Genomic DNA, 20308 nt, shown 5'->3' with positions numbered 1-20308 from the left:
AAAGCAGTGTAGTCTTAATTCAAACTAGCTTTGCCTGACTCCAGAGTCAGAGATCTTAACTACTGTGCTTTCTTTTTTTTTTTTTTTCCAGTTAACTACAATTATCTATAAAGTGTGTATATATAAAAACCCATAAGCTTTATGGAGAAAAGTGCATTATTCTGCATGGCTTTGTTGCCCTCAATCACTGGTTTTCCTATTCTGTCTATTTCTTGGAGAGGAAATTCTGTTTAAAAAAATTTGTTAAAATTTATTCATTACAACTGAGATTTAGAGTATTGAGCAACAGTGGGGGATGACTCTAGAATAGGCAAAGAAGAAGGAAATACACTCAGGCAAATGCTATCTGACCTTGTCAAAAAAATAAGATGCTTGCGAACTGTATGCATATGCAGAATATGGTCCCGTAGTAATTCTCAGGGTTAAGTTCTACTAACCTACTTTCAAGCACATAAACAGGGAAGTAGGGATTTTAGTGTCTAATACATGCATGTAAACTGCTTACTTTGCTCAGTTCAGTTCAGTTGCTCAGTCATGTCCGACTCCTTGCGACCCCATGGACCACAGCATGCCAGGCTTCCCTGTCCGTCACAAACTACCAAAGCTTGCTCAAACTCATGTCCGCGAGTCGGTGATGCCATCCAACCATCTCATCCTCTGTCGTCCCCTTCTCCTCCTGCCTTCGATCTTTCCCAGCATCAGGGGCTTTTCCAGTGAGTCAGTTCTTCACATCAGGTGGCCAAAGTATTGGAGCTTCTGCTTCAGCATCAGTCCTTCCAATGACTATTCAGGACTGATTTCCTTTAGGATGGACTGGTTTGATGTCCTTGCAGTCCAAAGGACTCTCAAGAGTCTTCTCCAACACCAGAATTCAAAGCATCAGTTCTTTGGCACTTAGCCTTCTTTATGGTTCAACTCTCACATCCATACATGACTACTGGAAAAACCATAGCTTTGACTAGACAGACCTTTGTCAGCAAAGTAATGTCTCTGCTTTTTAATATGCTGTCTAGGTTGGTCATAGCTTTTCTTCCAAGGAGCCAGCATCTTTTAATTTCACAGCTGCAGTAACCATCTGCAGTGATTTTCGAGCCCGAGAAAATAAAGTCTGTCATTGTTTTAATTGTTTCCCCATCTATTTGCCATGAAGTGATGGAACCAGATGCCATGATCTTAGTTTTTTGAATACTGAATTTTAAGCCAGCTTCTTCTCTCTCCTTTCATCCAGAGGCTCTTTAGTTCCTCTTCACTTTCTGCCATAAGGGTGGTGTCATCTGCATATCTGAGGTTATTGCTATTTCTCCCAGCAATGTTGATTCCAGCCTGTGCTTCATCCAGTGCAAAAATATTATCTTGTAACTTTTAGAACTTAGTCTTGCCTCTCTTTTTTTCTGAAGCTATTGGGAAAATAATTTAGTTGAATAATTTTACGAATATATGTAGGTGTGACACTATTTTATTTGTAAGTGGGACAAAGTAGTTATTCTATTATGAATGTATATACTACAATATATGTATCAGTACTATATCTTTTAAAGTTTTATAAAATCTAAATAGAAGCATAGCTAGATTAACAGAAAATGCAACTGTTTGAAAATAGTAAAACCTGACCATAGCAAATGTATCAGAATATCATTTTGATACCAAAGAACTAGCTAGTGTATAATAATCCCTCCATCCCCATTATTCTTGTCTTTGAGAAGTTTTGGTTGTGAATGCATAGCTCATAAACATTTTTCAATAGCTTATCAAATCATAGACCAGAATTATATTTTTAGAATGCAGTTTTAGAATTTCACTGAGCAGTGAACTCATTCATCACGCATTGTTTGTTTTTAGAGAGAATACTGAACAGCTCATATCCTTTGCTTAAAAATAGACTTTTTTTTCCCCTCGAAGCAATTATCTTCTTTTCAGTCCAATTTTCTCTTTTCTGGTATTCAACAAGACTTCAGTTCCAATAAACTTTTATTTTACTATGCTGATCATGAAATTATGCCATTTTTTTCTATCTGCCTCAAAGCTGTGAAGCTTTACGTGTATTTTTTTTTTTCTCAGAAGCATATATATTCAGGTACAATATAGAGAAGTCTATATGTTTTGACTCTCAGTGACTGATAAGAATAGGCCACAACTTTTTGGAACCAGATTCCCTAGTTCAAATACTAACATGTAACCTTGGACAAGTTACTTAATATTTCTATGCCTCAGTTTTCTTATCTGTAAAATGAGGGGTAATAATAATACCCACCTCACTGGGTTATTAGTAGATTTAAATAGGTTTGTGTATGCTAGGTAGGCTTAGAACTCTGCATGGGTATTTTTATTATTATCTTGAATTCTATTACTTTTCCTTGAAATTTAAAAATTTTGAAATAATTAATTTATGTCTTTCTTTCTACAACTTTGAACATGCAGCTCATAATGACACAACTCTGCCCAAAGAACCCAGAATGCATTTTCTGTAAGTTTATAGATAATATCCTCTAAAGTTTTCTCCATCTTTTCTTTAATCTTTTGTATGTTCGCTTGCTCTTTCAATCATCCTTATTTATTGAACATAGGACTCTAGGTGTTTGAGTATTCAGTAAGGAACAAACAGGAAACATTCTGTGCTTTCAGGGAGCTTATATTCCAGTCTTAAACCAGCCAATATGTGGTACAGGCCATGTTTGGAAACTCCCCTTGTGAGCTGTACTTCCCAACCCTCAGTTGCCCTGAACATTGTTTCCAAGTCAAGGTCTATTTTTCTCTTCACTGCATATATTAAATAACATAAAATTTTAACTTAAAAATCACTGTGCCTCTTAAAATGAACCATGTGGTAAATTTTGGTTTTAGAAATGGTTGTAGGCATAATGTGCCAACTCCTTTGTTTCATCTGCTTTTTTTCTCACTGATAACATTAATCTATCTTCTTATCAAGAAGTTTCATCATGATTCATTCTTGAAGTTGGGAAATTCAGCTTTAGTTGTAAGTTTATCAGAGCTTCTCAGAATGCTCACACTTAAGACTGGGAAAAAGTGCAGCTGAATGGTAATACATTAACAATATGTGTTGAAAAATCAGTTCCTTGTTGACTGTATACAAAACAGAAATCTCTAATAGTTCCTAATGGCACTACTTCCTCTGTGGATAATGTAGGAAATGCTTTTGTCTGAATAATCATTCCCAGGGGGTGGGAGGGAAGGCTTCAAAATAGATTCACTTGAGAGAGAGAGAGAGAGAGAGAGAGAGAGAGAGAGAGAGAGAGAGTGAGTCTGTCTGTGTGAAAAATGAGAGAGAGACTGATGATGTTGAAGTTCCAAGTCAGACCAGCACACTGCTGCTGCTGCTAAGTTGCTTCAGTCCTGTCAGACCAGCACACACGCTACCATAATTAAAGAACATGATCTGAAGGTAGCAACAGTATCTAATTATATGAAATACTCTATATTGTTGCATCTCAGCACATTTTAAAAATAAACTAACAGGGGGCAATGAACAGCTAGTCCAAAGGTTAAAGAGAACAACAGTGGGGACTGGGTTTTCATAAGAAAAGGAAAAAGACCCCACTAAAATCTGTAATTGTTTGGATAGTTAAGGAAGAAATAAATATCCCTCTCATAATGGAAGTATCTAGACCATAAAGGCAAAGTGGGTTATTGCCCCTGTTTTTCTTGACTTTGGCTAACTTCCTTCTCTGCTTCCTTTTGGACTGGGGAAATTGGTAAAGTGAACTCCCAGGAGGTATGAAATATATATTCGCCAAGTCCTCTTTAGGGAGCTGGGGGCTATTGCATGTGGGGTATGTGTAGGATGTGGGCATTTTTCGAACAATGATCTCCCCACAGCCCACTGCCGGGGGCCAGCGTGAGGAATTCCGCCCATGGCAAAGGTCATGAGGAAGGAGGCTTGGCATACGCAAAGGCGTGATCAAGCCTCAGGAAACCCCCTGTTCCCGAGCATCTAACCCCAAAACCAGAGTCTGTTTTATGCTCTCACCTACACCTCTGACTTTACGGGGGGCTCTCCCCCATAACCGTTTCTCTCGGAGAAGGAGTAAACGTGCAGCTCCAAGGCAATAAAAATTCTTGGGCGTGACAGGAGTGTTTCAGCTTACGGACTCCTCTGAAGGTTATCTAGCCCACCTGTATAGGTTTGTCCAGCCACATGTGATTGCTTGCAGCCTCCCAACCTGAGAGGCACAAGATGTTTTAGACTTACTAAAGGCAAATTATTTTGGGGAGTTAAAATTATTAGTATAGTTGGTTAGGAATTATATTGGTGAAGGGTCTCTTCATTTGTTGTGTCAATAATTGCTGCTAATTCCCTGCTCTGGGTGGGACAAGGATGTCTCAGGTCAAACCTCTCTGCTGACAGACTAGCTTGTGTGACAGGATTATCCTTACTGCCGCCACTAGGCACATGACTGTTTACTACCTCTCAACCATAAACAGCACAGAGAGTTTTGGAGTATTTTGAGAGTCTTAATTAGCGTAGGACTTTCTCTTCTTGTTGAGTCAATGATTGCCGCCAGGCCTCCATATCCTTAGGCACCTGGGAATATATTAATCAATGTATTTGGAATATAGCAAAGGAAATATGGTAGTTTTTGATGTTAGCAATACTAGACTTTTTGAGTTAATGGATTTTCTCTTTTGTAATAGATCACTGTACTTTGTTATATATCACTGTGTCCTTGCTGTGTAAGAATGTAACTTTATCATATCTTAAGACTAAATAGATCTTAAGGGGAGCATTGGTGAAAGGATTTTCATTTGTTGGGTTGATGTTTGCTGCTAAATCTCCATGTTCCCTACCCTTATAATGAATATAACTAGCATATAGGAAGAAATAAGTATTAACCTTTAAGCATATAGGAGAAATAAGTATTAACCTTTAAGACTAATCATGTTAACCTTGGGTTGAATAAATTCCTTTCTTGATTGTAACTCACTACACCCTCACCCTATAGGAATGTAACTTTATTTGGAGGGTGGTGCCTGGTTTAAGAAAAAACACCCTTGGAAGAAATAAGTTTTTTTTGGTTATCAGAAAGAAAGGATCATAAAATGTAAGCAGGTCTCACTCATGGCCAGAAGATGATGTAATATTCCTAAGACCTTTTTTTTTTATACATTTATGTGAAGCACCTGATTTTGATAAAGGTCAGGACTGCTGACCCCCACGTGACTCTGTATTCATCCCTATGTGTAACAAAAGGTATATAAGCAAACCCAAAAATAAAGAAATCGGATCAGTTTCCGGAAAGACTGATTCCCCCATGTCGCTTCTTTCTTGCTCCCGTTTTTCTGGCTGAATTTCCATCTGGAGCATGGATGCTATTCCACGTAATCCAAGTTATTCAGCCTCTTTTTCTCCACTAATCTTCCTACTACACTATCCATTTCTAATCTCTCTCTATCTGTGATTAAATATGTATTTTTCCAAAGACGCCGACTCCGTCCCCACCTTCGAATCACCCTGGATCCACCGGGGCTGGACCCCGGCAGCCCACCCCTTTGTAATGTTTCACAAAGTTCTCCTAGTGGTTCTAAACGGTCTCATAGCCCTGTTGCACACTTCCATTTCCTATTAGAGGACTGTGGATAGATTATCTCTGAAAGATCCATTAGCGTTCTGGAAGTTAATTTCTTGTAAGAATGCTTTCATCTTTTTTTTTCCATTGTAGTATAGTTGATAAGAATGCTTTCATCTTAATAGAAGTCTTTTTAAAAAAATCAAGGTTGGCCCAGACCCAGAAGTACTAAGAATCTGAACAAACGTAATTTTATACATTGTTGTTGTTCAGTTGCTCAGTTGTGTCTGACTCTTTGTGACCCCATGGATTGCAGCATGCCAGGTTTCCCTGCCCTTCACCATCTCCCAGAGCTTGCTCAAACTCCTCTCCATTGAGTTGGTGAAGCCATCCAATCATCTCATCCTCTGTCATCCCCTTCTCCTCCTGCCTTCAATCTTTCCCAGCATCAGAGTCTTTTCCAGTGAGTCGGTTCTTTGCATCAGGTGGCCAAATTATTAGAACTTCAACTTCAGCATCAGTCCCTCCAATGAATAGTTAGGATCGATTTCCTTTAGGATTGACTGGTTTAATCTCCTTGCAGTCCAAGGGACTCCCGAGTCTTCTCCAACACCACAGTTCAAAAGCATCAATTCTTCAGTGTCTAGTCTTCTTTATGGTCCAACTCTCACATTACATGACTACTGGAAAAACCATAGCTTTGACTATAGGGACCTTTGTTGGCAAACTAATGTCTCTGCTTTTTTTATGTGAATAGTACTAAATAAATTTTATATGTAGTAAATAGTACTACATAATGTAGTAAGTAGTACTAAAGGAATTAGTACTAAATATATGTACTAAATAATGTGTTTATATGTACTAAATAAATGTAGTAAAAGTACTAAATAAATTTTATATGTGAATAGTACTAAATAAATTAGGGAGAGAAGATGAATGCTGTTAGTGAGGTGGATGGCATGGGAACAGCTGAGACATTTCCTAAGGGGTTGAGGTGTGGGATCAGCTAACATTGAAGGTGAGTGTCATTTCTTTAAAAAGAAGGATACACACACCCCTTGTGAAAAGTGGCAGCCTTTCCCAGACAGACATTAGGGTTCTCCAGCATATAAGCCTCTTGCTGCAGGTATGTAGTACTTAAAATATTAAATGCCTCCTTGGTCCAAATTTAGTTTCCATGTCAAAAGAAAGGATACCTTTAAACTGATAAAATCGTCTTAGGAAAGGGGTCAACATTTTCATCGATATTGATGAGATTTTTTTTTTTTGTCAGGGCAATATTCTCGTGTGTTAGCCAATAATGGGGTGTGTGTGTGTATGTGTGTGTGTGTGTGTGTATGTGTCCCTTCCTTCTCTTAGCTCCCTTACTGTTCATTCCACATGGATAATTAGCCATTTCCAAGAATAGCCTTAAACACATTTTTTCATGATTCTTAATCTTGACAGATTCATGTTATTTTCTGACATAGAATAAAGCAAATAAAAATATCTGAAGGCATTCTTCATTTTGGAGTTCTGGGTAGAAGTGACCACTCTTGGAGACTTGAGGGTTAATGATCAGACAAGGCTGTGGACAACCAGGGGTGTCTCAAGTCCTGGTTTTCCTGGAGCCTTCTCCATTTCTTGCTTTGAATGAATGATCTCAAGAAGAACGCTAAGATTTTCCTTTCAAAGATGTTATGTTACAGACATTCCTTTACGATAAAACTACCTTAATAACAGTCAGGTATAAAAGCTGATTACGTCTGCTATGACAGTTATGGATGTAATTTAAGTGTGTATGTAACACATCAATGTAAAAAACTGCTTGGGACTGATCTCTTACTGTGAATTTCCCCAACAATCGCCTTACAGTTGTTTTTTAAAAGACTTTTCTATCCAAGAAGGTTGATCTCAGAAAGCCTAATTGAGGAGAATATTGCTTTGGTAAATTGCTCTGCTCGAGGCAACTGCCTCTGCTTCTTTTCTGATTTTAAAAACCTGAGCTCCAAATCACACTCGGCGTTTAAGGGCTTCCAGCAATAATTACGTCTGTGTCATGAGCAGCAGTCCTTAAAAGGGTTTGCCGTTTCCCCGCAGTCTTTTCCGGGGCAAGCAGAGCCGTATCCACTGATAACCCGGCTGCCGAGGAACTGAGCAGAGCCGGCTCCAAACTCCTCAGCTGTTGACAGGCTTGACTTGCTGAGAACACTGGTTAAATATAGCACACGCGAGCTCAGCTCCTCGACAAAGTCATAGCTCTGACAGAGCTGTGAAGGGGGCAGAAGACGAGAAACCTAATCTCAGAAACCCAACAACACCTAGCAACAGTTGAAAAAACTTTTAAACAAAAGTCTGGGTGGGAGAGATACAACAGCCTCCAATTGCTGCTGATCGGGATTTCAGGGAGAAGGAGCCGCTTTCCCTCCTCTTCTACCCCGTTTCCTGCATGACTTCAGCTATTGGCTAGTCCTAGGAAAGAAAGTGGGAAAAGCTTTTTCCTCTGTATTCTTTTGGGCTGGATGGTTTTCCAGGACTCCAGTCTCTCTTGGGCTGTGGGGCAAGCCACTGGGTTCTTCAAAGGATAAGCTACCTCCGTAAAGGACGTACCTTTGGTTTAGACGAGCTGCCTGCCAGTCAGGTAAGACCGAAATGCCCAGCTACTTAACTCTCTTAAGACATTTCTGCTTCCACAAGAAGAGAGCTCTCTCCGACTCTGTGTTGTCTGTTTCCTTTGAGTCTCACTGTTCCACTACCTGATAACACATTTGAAACTGAGGACAATCACTGAATTGTTTTTTTAAAGAATCAGAAAGTCATCTCTTTCTCAGAATTACCCGATTGCTTTTTGAACACAAAGATCGTTATGATGCTTTTAGCCATCAAAGTATTTCTGCCAAGTTATCATTTTCTGGCAGGTAGTAGAAGCTTGACAAAGGGCAACTTCACAGTTCTTTCGCAGTGAGGCTGGCTAACCAATGGAGGGGATATTTTCCCTAGAAGCAAAAGCATTTTCATGTAATGAAACTCGCTGAGCAGCTCGTGTGGTAAATGAGAGGGAAGTCCCCTGTGTGTGTGTGTTGCTGTACTTTCGCCCGGCCGCTTCTCTGATTTCACTGGTACACCTTGTGCTAGCTCTGACCTCGTTACATTACAGTCACCCCAAGCGCTTCTGACTAGGCACAAGATATGCCTGGTTTCAAATCACTGCTTTTGCAGTTGTTGAATATAAACTATGCAGGAGAATGTTATTTTGTGTGTGTGGTTTTTGAGTAATTGCTTGTATACAGATAAGATAGATCTTGGTTTTTAAAACTCAAATTGAGTGTATTAGAAAAATTCTTTCTTAAGTTGCACATATTTGACTATGAATGTGTTCACCATAGTGTGAAGGACATCCTCTTTTCATCTGCTGTATTGTCTGTGCTTCCGGGAGTTGCCCTGCAGTTTTATCAGAATTGCTTAGAGTGATCAATATCACACTGCCTCTGACAAAAGTTATGGCTGCACATTGGTGACATGGTTAGTTGATAACTTGTGTCTGTAGTTGGGTTGGATTTGCATAGGAAGTTTGTTCCTCTAGGTGAACATGATTGTTTGAATGAATATTCTAAACCAAGGATAATTTCAAAGAAGATACAAATGCACATTTAAAAAACCATTTGAGTCTGTTTTGTCAACTTTAGAAAAATAATTTACCCAAGGCCAGTTTTGAACACACTGTTGACCAGAGTGTATCAACTCTTCCAGTAAATGTTCCCATTTTAAGAAAACCTAAAGGTTGTATATCATATACTCAGAAAAATGAAACAGTACATCATTTAAGTAAGTATTATATTTCATGACTCTGATTGTGCCATTAGTTTACAAAGTAAATGCATCTAATCATGTATAATGAATGTAACAGTGCAAAATGCACCCTGCTGAAACTTGGTGTCAGAGAATGAAACTTCTAATACTTTAGTGGAGATGCAGCATCTTTGTCTTTAAAGAGTTTTGAAAAATCTGAACTAAACGCTTCACATTTTTCTTGTTTTTATCTTAGGAAGGGTCACACTGTTGGCTTACAAACGTACGTGTACTGCCAAAATCTGCCATTAGTAGATTTTGGAGGCGGGTAATTTCTTCTGGAGTTAGGGGAACAGTGTGAGGATAACGGAGTGCAGCATTTGCCTCTGAGTGAAAGCCATGTTTCCTGATAGACTGAGGTTTGAGTATCATTGTCTTCATGACTGTAAGTTTACCCTTGAGAATCAAAAATAGCTCAGGTTAGAGCACGTGCTTTCCTCCAGTATACGAACAATCAACTGCATAGATTGTGTTCTCTGTTCATTCAAGTTCACATTTCCGTTGTTATTTTGGAGTCAGCCCTTTCCCCTTCACCATGAAAGATTTCACTGCTGTGTCTCCACCGCCGTAAGATCTATTCCCTTCATCCTGGGTCTGGTTTGTATCATGACAGTTCTGCTCCACTGCCACCCCTCATTACCATGCAGACCACCTTGCACACGCTGTTGTTTAGTCGCTAAGTTGTGTCTTTGACTCTTTTCCACCCCATGGACTGTAGCCCACAAAACTCCCCTGTACATGAGATTTCCCAGGCAGGAATACTGGAGTGGATTGTCATTTCCTTCTACAGGGGATTTTCCCAACCCAGGGATCCAACCTCATCTCCTGCTTGGCAGGTGGATTCTTAACCACTGAGCTACATGGGAAGCCCCCCCACTACCCCATGACTTTGGGGTTAATTTTCCTATGCTTGTCTCTTCTACTCCTCAGTTATCTTCTTTGACTTCTAGTTGCTGCCAAACACCTAGGCTGGGTATTTTGAAAACCTTCCATCATCTGGCACGTACTTAACTTTTCCAGTCTCAGCTCCCACTACTCAACAACAAATGTCCCTCTGCTTCAGATAGGTCAGATTTTGGGCCCTTCTCCAAACACCTACATACGTGCATTTCAGTGCCCCGCCTCTGCCCATTTTGTGCCCTCCTGCCTGGAACACTTTTCCTCCCCTTTCCTGAAGAGACTTTGTCCACTATTTAAAACTCACAACAGTGGCTTCCCCTTTCACGGTGATTTCCTGGGCCATACCTTTTAGAAGTGATTCCCTCTTAGTTTGGATCTTTTGATGCTCTATTAGAATGAGGGTTTTTTGAAGTGGGGTTTGGGTTTCCCAGGTGGCCCAGAGGGTAAAGAACCCACCTGCAATGCAGGAGACGCAGGTTCAATCCCTGGGTCGGGAAGATCCCCTGGAAAAGGACATGGCAACTCACTCTGATATTCTTGCCTGGAAAATCCCCATGGACAGAGGAGTCCGGCAGGCTACAGTACATAGGGTCGCAAAGAGTCAGACAGGACTGAAGTATCTGAGCACGCACGCATGCACAGAATGGGGTTTACCTCTTTAAATTCAGAACAATTTTATGAAAGCGACCAGGTACAAGGCATTATCCTAAACACCCTTTGGCTCTGAAGCTGTTCCATGCCATGCATCTTATGGATGTTCTACGAATAGTTTTGGCTCTGGATTTCTAATGATGAGCACGAGAGAACATATAGATTAGTATAAAATTAAGACAAACAACTATAAATGCAGTTAATAGCTTTTTATCTCAAAAATTTCTCAAGAAAGGTCTTCATAGTTTAACGAGCACAGAAAAATTACAAGTGATTGTAACTATGCTCATATACTTGATTGTGAAGATAATGTACACCTCAAGAAGGAAATATGAAGGGGGACATATACAGACTGTGTGTGTGTATGTGTATATATATATATATATACATATGTATATACATACACACACATATATGTAAATATACATGCATCTCCTGTGTATATACCTAGACTTCAAAATACTGTAACTCGTATATGTTTATCATCTTTTGGTACCAGATTCTATTTATAGTTACTTTTGGCACTGTTCATTTAAATCACAGTTCCTTCCATTTATGGATCATCATGAATTAAAATCTGGCCTTGAACATAAAATGTTTAAATATCATGCTTATCTTTTTTAAAATTTCCCTCGATATTTTAAAGAGAGACATTTCTCAGTTTTATTTTAAATCACTTATGAGACCTATAGCCTTACTGTGTGGGATAAAGTGTGAATCCTGATTTTGAACCAATTTTTTTCTGTGTTCACCAAAAGAAAAGCATTCTCTTTATATATATATTATTATATATTCTCTTTATATATTCCTTGAGATAACCAAGGAAGTTAAAATTACTCTTTTAAATGGGTGTTCAGCAAGAACCACTATGGGATTTTCCCAATGAAATTTATGAAGTATTTAATATATTCATTTAACAATGCTTTCTCAGTGCTTATGATTTTTACTTATTCTTTTAAATTATTTATTTATTTGGCTGCACTGAGTCTCAGTTGCGGCATGCGAGATCTTTAGTTGTGGCATGTGGGATCTAGTTCCCTGATCAGGGGTTGAACTCGAGCCCCCTGCATTGGAAATGCAGAGTCTGAGCCACTGGACCCCAGGGAAGTCCCTTAGTTATTCTTTAGAAGTGAAACTTTGTGATAAAATATACATTCTAAACTAATGCTAATTATCTTTTTTGAAAGATGAGCATTTCTTCACAAAACAAGTGCCCTAAGAAATAGGATTTTATAGAGCTTGTTTAATCAACATTTTCACTTATTTGTCTCCTAACATGTAAGTTTTTAAAAGGCAGCATCATGGGAAGTGAATGGTAAGCTTAGGTTGAGATCTATTAATATTTCAGCAAAAAGTTTAAAATTGGTAACACCTTATTAGAAAAATAACATTTAAAAACCTGCAACATACATTTGTTTATAAATTAATTATTTTAAGATATACAGCAATAGAATAAAAGCTAAGCTAATAAAATACATTTTGTTTCCTTAAAAAAAATATATGTTTTGTTTCCTTATACTGTGTCTGAGTTGAAGAGCTAACAGAAAGGTTACGTCATGGATGTGGAGGCGACAGGAAAGGCTAATTGCATACAAAGTCAGATGGCCTGGATTCAGATTTCAGCTCACCATGACCCTGGGCAAATTACCCACTGTGTCTCAGTTTTCTCATCTGTAAAATGGGAATAATAGTGCTATCTTCCTCAGAGTTATTTGGAAAATTAAATGAGTTAATAAAACTTATAGTTTCCCAATACTTTCCAATAAATTTAAGTTATTCTTTCTCTATTACTATGCTTTAAATATAGTCATCATTTATTTTATTCTTTGTTGCACGTGAAGTTCTTAGATGCACACCATAGATTCATAGATCAAATTCATAGAACATAGGAAAGGTGGAAGAATATATTGTTCAAATGTGGAATCCTGTTAGTGACATATTTTGCGGCTGGGTATTCTAAGAAGACATAATTTGAGCTCCAGCCAATAGTTTAGTATGGAATTTATATTTCATTCCCTCCCTTATCACTCAGCAGTGCGCTGTCTTATAGAATTATTACTAAGGAGGCCAAGAAATCACACACAGCATAGATGGTTCCCTGGTTTCTATATTTGCAGTTGGAGATAAAGCGTGTTTATACATAGAGTTTGGGTGTCTCTTTTATAGCCAACTATGCTTGGTAATGTATGTAAGGGAGACTTCCTCCTTCAAGCAGGGATATATATTAAATTTATCACTCTCTATTTATTTCTTTAGATGTTTTGTTTTACTAACCTAGTAACAGATAAAAATGAAAAGACTGAAAAGGTCATTTTACACTATCTTCAGCCTCACCAAATACAAGTGAATTCCTGCTATTCATTGCCCTTAATCCTAGTCATTCTTCTTCAACATGACAAGACAGTGTATTCCAAGGCAAAAAAAAAAGTGTTCCAGCATAAAGATGTATAAGTATGTTAGGGGCTGCTTATTATTCTGTGTATTTAACTTAACCAAAAATATAGGAAGCACTCTTATAAGCGGAGAAGTTTCTTAGTAACTTTAGTGCCAACAAACCTTACGCAGGGTACTTACAGTTTAGACCTACCCATTTTGCTTTATTTTTTGTGATTGAAAGGATGAGTTTCTAAAAGATAAAGCAAATTGAATTTCAGAATGATCATTCTCTAATGAAGACCTTGTTTTAGAAAGAAAAAAAAAAGGAAAGGAAGGAAAGGAAAGGAGGAAAATAATAAAAGAAATTTCTTGGCCTTATAGAATACATTATAAAGATTCTAGAGCAAAAATATGGGAACCTCAGGAAAATACGCTGGGTCATGTTCTTCTTTTTCCTTAAATGGTCAGTCCTACTTTCTAGCTATTCAGAGATGAGACAAGGCTGCAGGTAGAATACAGCTTTCCTCATGGTGGCAGCTAAGGCAGTGTAATTTCAAAGGCTAGGCAGCGAGTTGTGTAAGAACTTAGAATTAGGAAAGTCCAGCATGAATTGGGCAGCTCTAGTTGGCTTTTGACCAGCTGATTGCAGAACTTGAGAAACTCCCAGCAAAGAGATGAAGAAACACGATATTAACCAGCACTCTAGTCCCCGAGAGCTTTGTTTAAGCCACAGCAGCACTGAAAAGTCAAGAGAAGGTTGGTGTTGTGTTTCCTTTTTGGGAAATAGTGTTAACGTGCATAATATTGTGTGATTTATGTGTTCCCGAGGTCTGTGAAAGACAGACTTTAACAAGAATTTTTAAAGCTAATGCAGAATTTATCTCAAGTGGTCTGACTTTCATTGAGCCCTTAAGGTTCAGGGACTTTTCTGTTTTTGCTTAAATGCTGTCATCCGCCACCTTCACCAAAACATAGATGAGGACGGTTTTTGCTTCACTGGCCAAATTTTTGCTTTTTCAATAATTGTAATGGCAATCTTTCAGTCTTTCCAAGTTACTTTGAAGTAGTGGATTATCTGTTGCTTATCTTTGTAAGGAAAAGGTGAAAGAAAGCCATGAAATGGACATATTAGAGTTGGCCAAATGCATTCTTTGAAAAATGATTTGCTACAGATTTAAAGCCAAAAGACAATTTGATTGAAAACAGTAGACTACTGACATCACCAAGACAATCAAGTTACTGCCAACTTGCCTTGTTTATCTAAAAGATCTTTGCAAAAATAAGGTCCCCCCCCCTACCCTGACATACACATGAGTCATAGACAATACAGTAATAGGGATAAATGAACTTTATTTTTCTTTATATCTCTTTAATATACTTATGTCTTCAGTAACTCATTTTAGGGCCTGCTTCTTTGATTGAGGCACCACAGCACAACAGGAAAGGAAGAGGCATTGCTGAGTTCATAATGCTATTTCAGTGTGGGAGCCTAAGTGCATGAGGAAATGACACCCCGGGCCTGTATTTGGAGCCTTGCAGTTACTGTGACGACAGCACACATAATGGAAAACAAAGATGGTCTGCCTGCCAGTGCAAGCCAGGAAGACTTTTGCCAGCTCAGATTTTTCCTAATTATTCTATAAGTCTTGAAATGTGACACTGGAGTTATTCAGGGCTCTTTGTGTTTCATTAACTGTTTAGTGAGTGACACATGCTTCAAGGGCAGTCTGGAATTTGGATGAGGGCGTGGCCTTTACACACAAGCTTGACTTTCACATGCTGTCTTGACAGAGCTCATCTTCTGGTTTGGACACCACCAGGCCAGTTGCTCTGGTCCCAGTCTGCTGTTTGGCCCTCAAGGAAGCCAGCTGCTGTGGTAGAATTCACTCCTCGGGGGCCCCTCAACTTTGGTGACAAATCCCCACCTTCCATATTCTGTTCATTCCATAGATAGTTGCTCAGAATGCCAGGTGTTCCAACTAATGACTGGGACATCTGAATCCCAATTGTTTTATAGTGATATAAAAGACAATATAATGATAATAATAGGTACTTCTTAGTATAGATTATCTATATAATGTTTTATTATAGAGCTGTGCATAATTATTTAGTATACATAAGTGATGATAATAATCGCAGACACTGGAGAACATCCTGTGCCAGGCATTTTGGATGATTTTATTTACTCCTCATAACAACCTGATGAGGCACTATTTTTATCTCTTGGTTTGAAAAATTAGGGTTATAGATGAGAAGTAACTTGGAGGTAGATTTGAGATTCAAACCTGAGCAATTTGCCTTTATTTAGTCCATATTTTCACCATTTTCTTGTAAAGGAGGAAGTTGTTCAAGGAGGACCTGAACTTCAGTGACTGTGAGGCTGAAGCCCTTTACCTAAGGTTGGGACTTGAACCCAGCCCAAAAGGCAGAGTAATGAAGCTCAGGTTCTTGATGTCTTATCACAGAAAGACTTCAGTGAGAGACAAAGTGATAGGTAAGAAGTAGACTTATTCAGAGAGAAACACACTCCACAGGCAGAGTGTGGGCCATTGCAGAGGGCAAGTATAAGGCCATGAAATGTGACATGGTTAGTTTTTATGGGCTGGGTAATTTCATAGGCTAAAGAGTGGGAGGATTATTCCAATTATTTTGGGGAAGGGGTGGAGATGTCCAGGAATTGGGCTACTGCCCACTTTTTTGGTCCTTTGATGCTGCCTTGGAACTGTCATGGCACCTCTGGGTATGTTATTTAGCTTTGCTTATTGAGGATCAAGGTCTGGTCGACATTGACTTGTCTGTCATCTTGGACTTGTTTGATTCTAATTGTTTTATGTTGTGTTCTTGGGCTATGCCATTCTTTCAAAAGTTGTGCCCTGCCCTCTTTCCTCCTGTGTCAAGAGGTTTTGCTGAGATGTGACCCTGCAGGGGGTCAGCTGCCCCTGCAGTCTGAAGTCACGAAGGACAAAGAACAAAGCAACTCAGGTTGAAAGTCCATTTGGGGCTCTTCTCATGGGTCCTGAAGTGCATCCAGAAGCTGTAGTGGCCAGTGGAACTGGGCAGCCCAGGAGGAGATAGGCCTGCGGTCTTTGGAACACAGAAACTCTTATTCCAGTGGCGATGGCACAATGCAGTGTTCAGCTTCTACACTGCTGAGATGATTCTCTGAAAGAGGAGGCCTTGGAGTGTTTGAATTTATGATCTATCATGTGTGCTATTGTAGCCAAATCCTTTGATGCTGTTGGAGGTTTCGGTATGTTGTTGCTCCTGTTGACAAGTTAGAACTCCACCTTCTATTGTCATGAAATGCTCTGCAGATCTCTGCCTTGGTCATGGGCATTCCGTTTGTTAAGTGGTGCAAGAGAGAGTCCTGCAACACACTTATTCCAGCTGCTGGTAGCAGTAGTTCTGGAAGAAGCCTTTGGTGGTGTGTGTAAGTTGGTTGGGGGAAACAGTGAGGAAGGGGACAGAAAGTCTCGTTCTGTATAAGATCTCTTGTGCATGCTAAGTCACTTCAGTCATGACCAGCTCTTGATGACCCTAAGGACTGTGGCCTGCCAGGCTCCTCTGTCCATGGAATTCTCTAGGCAAGACTACTAGAGTGGGTTGCCATGCCCTCCTCCAGGGAATCTTCTTGTTGCTGGGATATCTTGCAGTCAGTGGTTTGTTACAGTGGAACAATGGTATGAGATGTTTTATTGGTTATTCTGTTTAATTCCTTTATCTTTATTAAAACCAAAAGTTACCTGAAAGTAGTACAACACTGTAAATCAACTATACCCCCCAAAATAAAACCAAGAGTTAGAAATGATGCTAAAAATCTGACTGTCTGGATAGAATTGGAAATTTTGAGTTTATGTTTGCTTGTATGGGACTTAACTTTCGCATTGTCTGAAGTATTTGATGGAGAGGTCTTGATGGAGAGGATAATACTTCGCATTTTCTTATGCTAGTAGCCATAAATACTCCACTTTTTCAGTGTATCAAATATCCTCAGTTGAGCTCAGTTCAGAAGCTCAGTCGTGTCCGACTCTTTGTGACCCCATGAATCGCAGCACGCCAGGTGGTGGGATTGAATATCCCAGGAAGGTGAATGTTTCATGTGAAGTAAACATATAAGAGAATGCGCCCCTAGCGTCATGAAAGTTCTATGAATTACAAACAGCATCTTGTCACAACTATACTAACACACCCCAGCTCCTGCTCCTACTTTTTCAGTACTGGTGAGCACCCAGGACTTGTGCGCTATTGACTTGAGAGGCTAAACACCTGGAGCAAATACACTCTCTCCTCTGTGGCAGGAATCTAGTTAATCCAAAGTAGAGGCAGTGGTATATTTCATCAAGGTGTTCTTTTTCATTCACGTGATCTCTTCTGACTTTCTTACAACAAACCATGAATTTCTCTTTTGTCCTCCCTGTCTTTATGTAAAAAGGTGTAACAGTGTCAATGGAGGGAAAGAATTAGTGCTTATATCCTTTGGAGAAAAGGGCTTCACTGGTTGGCTTCTGGAAGTACTTTTTTTTTTTTTCTCATTCAATTATTCTAAATTCCTCCTGGCTCCCAAACTGTGTGATAATTAAGACATTCTGTGAGGCTTCTAGCTCTCGGCACTGTCATACCTGGTCTGATTTTGAGCAGGAATGGGGGCTGTGAGTCTCAGATTGTCGATGATTAAACAGCTTTGGTCCTGGGGTCACCCATACCAACGACAGTGGAAACCGCTAGACTCTGACTCCCTCGGGGTCATCAGGCCATTGAGTCTGCGGTCCTGAGTGCTCTTTGTCCAGCAGAATCACTTGGGATGCTTTGAAAGTGCAGATGTGCAGGCAGAGCCCCAGAGGTTCTGATTCAAGCTAACCGGAGTGGATGCCCAAGTACAGACCTATTTTAGAAGCTTTTATGTGATTTTACTGTATATCCAGGGTTGAGAACCAGTTATCAAGCACAGTCTTTTCATTTTAAAGAAGATGGTATTAGGAAGGGGAAAGAGAGGTCACTTGGTGGAAGATACAGAGTCCTAGTCTATTAACTTTTCTATCACATGATCCTAATAAACAACAAAGTAGCTGATATTTAATGAGTGTGTTCTATACATTAGGCACTAACAAGGCAGATATGAGGTAGATATCCATATGTGCTACATTCTACAGATGAGGATGCTGAGGGAACCGCCAAAGGCCCTCCAACAAGCAGGTGGTGGACTTGTGATTAGAGTCCAGGCAACTGGACTCCTCAGCTTGTGCTCTTAATCTTTTCATCACTTTGCTGTTCTGGAGCCAACTCTGAGAATGTAAGGTGTTGAACGGCAGCTGCTTCCCTGTTTCAGCATCAGGGGTCTTGTGGCAGCTGGCCTTGGTGCTCTGAGTCCCACTAATTGGTCTGCTGCTTGACTAGAGATTGGGTCCTTGCATTCTTTATTTGCCCAATAAGTGGGCCAGTTGGAGGCAACCCCTTCTCTTAGGGGCTGTTCCAATGTGTTCCGTGTTTCCCAGTGACTGTTCCTTTTATTTTGTCTTTCTTTTGCAGACCAATATAATATTTTCTGTCTTAACTTCGGACACATAGTTTTTACCTTTACGTGGAAATCCTAACCGCAGACTTTACTCTCTTGTTCAGACCTTGACTTTCCCCCTAATGCTGTGAGTTTGGCTGTGTTCACTGTTTTCCCTGGGATTCCCCCAGTCTGGACTTTCATACCACCCCCTAACTTCTCATGACATCAACAACAGGAAGGGATTAATCACTTCACTTCTATAGCAGCAGGTGTGCTGGAAACAAGCTGATCTTTCCCATGGAACTGACTGGCCGGAGGGTTGTTGTATTCCAAAGACCTCTTGAAGTCGACATTTTTAGGTCATATATATGGAATTAATTTTCTGATTGATTGTGTAAGTTTGAAATTCTATAGAGAAGGCTTTTTCATACCTTGGGGAAAATCTATATGCATTGTCTGTTAAATGAATTTTACCAAGTTGAAAATCACCAATGCAAATACTGTAGCACCTATTTCTCAGAGCAATAGCAAGTTAACACAAAGTGAAGATTTATTAAAAATAGTCCATGATAAATATTTACATGTAAATTTAAAACACTAATGTGATAAATAGATCCAAGTATGACTTGGGACTCTTTTTAGCACATGGCACAAAACAAGTGCTCAAGAAGGTAAATCTGTTAAATATCATGGAATTGAGGAATAAACATTACTGAACAGTTTTGATCAGTAATTGGATGGAGCATAATTTTTATAAAGACATGAGCATAACAATCTGTGATCAATGCTGTTTATTTCTCTGCTTCTAAACCTTTAATGGCCACATATTGTTTTTATTACAAGTTAAAAATCAACAGACATCTTAAATGTTCATTAGAGCATCAGAGAATAATGAATCCTTAACTGAGTGGAAGCGAAGCTAGACTCTGTAGCTGCAATTAGCATGATATGTGTGTATTTCCAACAGCAGACTAGAACTCTTACTTTAAATGTAGTGGCATAAGACCTATCAACGCAAGTCTAATAGTTCCTCATCTCTTCACTCATGTGCTGAAAAACTCATTAAAAAAAAAAAAAACCAACCCAGAACTGGGCTCTTATTTGGTTTACTAGCTGGAAATGTTCTCATCCTCGGAAATCTATTTTGGAGTCAGCATTGCTCCCCTCCCCTACAAGTGGTAAAGCAACAGCTGCCATTTAATTAATGTTCTGCTGACAGCTCCAGCTGATGAATACCACTGAAGTTCTCTATCAGCATCAATACTCTCTGCATTACACCAAGAGGAAATATTGATTATAGTTGCCTGATTTTGCCTTATTTCACCATAACTTTCTTTCCTGCATTACTTACTCCAAATTCCAATGATGCTGTTATTTACATCACCATTCACATCTTCCAGGGAATAAGGTCCCAGCGGAACACATATGTTCCTGGTGATGTATTGCAATGGAATCTCCCCAAAATGAACACGTGAAATGTTGAACTCAAAAAGAGGCGAGGACTAGGGGGAAAACCAGATGAAAGTGACTTGTGGTT

The 20308-nt window shown here is 39.4% G+C and overlaps 1 protein-coding gene across 4 annotated transcripts in view; it reads left to right on the top strand.

The window, feature by feature from the left end:
• Nucleotides 1-20308, top strand: part of FILIP1 (filamin A interacting protein 1) — a 249339-nt gene that overhangs the window by 30167 nt on the left and 198864 nt on the right. For 3 of the 4 annotated variants that reach the window (XM_069598025.1, XM_069598022.1, XM_069598021.1), the window contains exon 1: nucleotides 7443-8142. The exons of the other annotated variant lie outside the window; for it this stretch is intronic. The gene's annotated coding sequence lies outside the window, so the exon portion shown is untranslated. Of the gene's footprint in view, nucleotides 1-7442; nucleotides 8143-20308 lie in introns of those variants that run through there. 4 annotated transcript variants of the gene reach the window in all.

This window comes from Ovis canadensis, chromosome 8, assembly GCF_042477335.2.
Source record: "Ovis canadensis isolate MfBH-ARS-UI-01 breed Bighorn chromosome 8, ARS-UI_OviCan_v2, whole genome shotgun sequence".
NCBI classification, from domain to species: Eukaryota; Metazoa; Chordata; class Mammalia; order Artiodactyla; family Bovidae; genus Ovis; species Ovis canadensis.
This window is presented reverse-complemented; position numbering and strand designations above follow the sequence as displayed.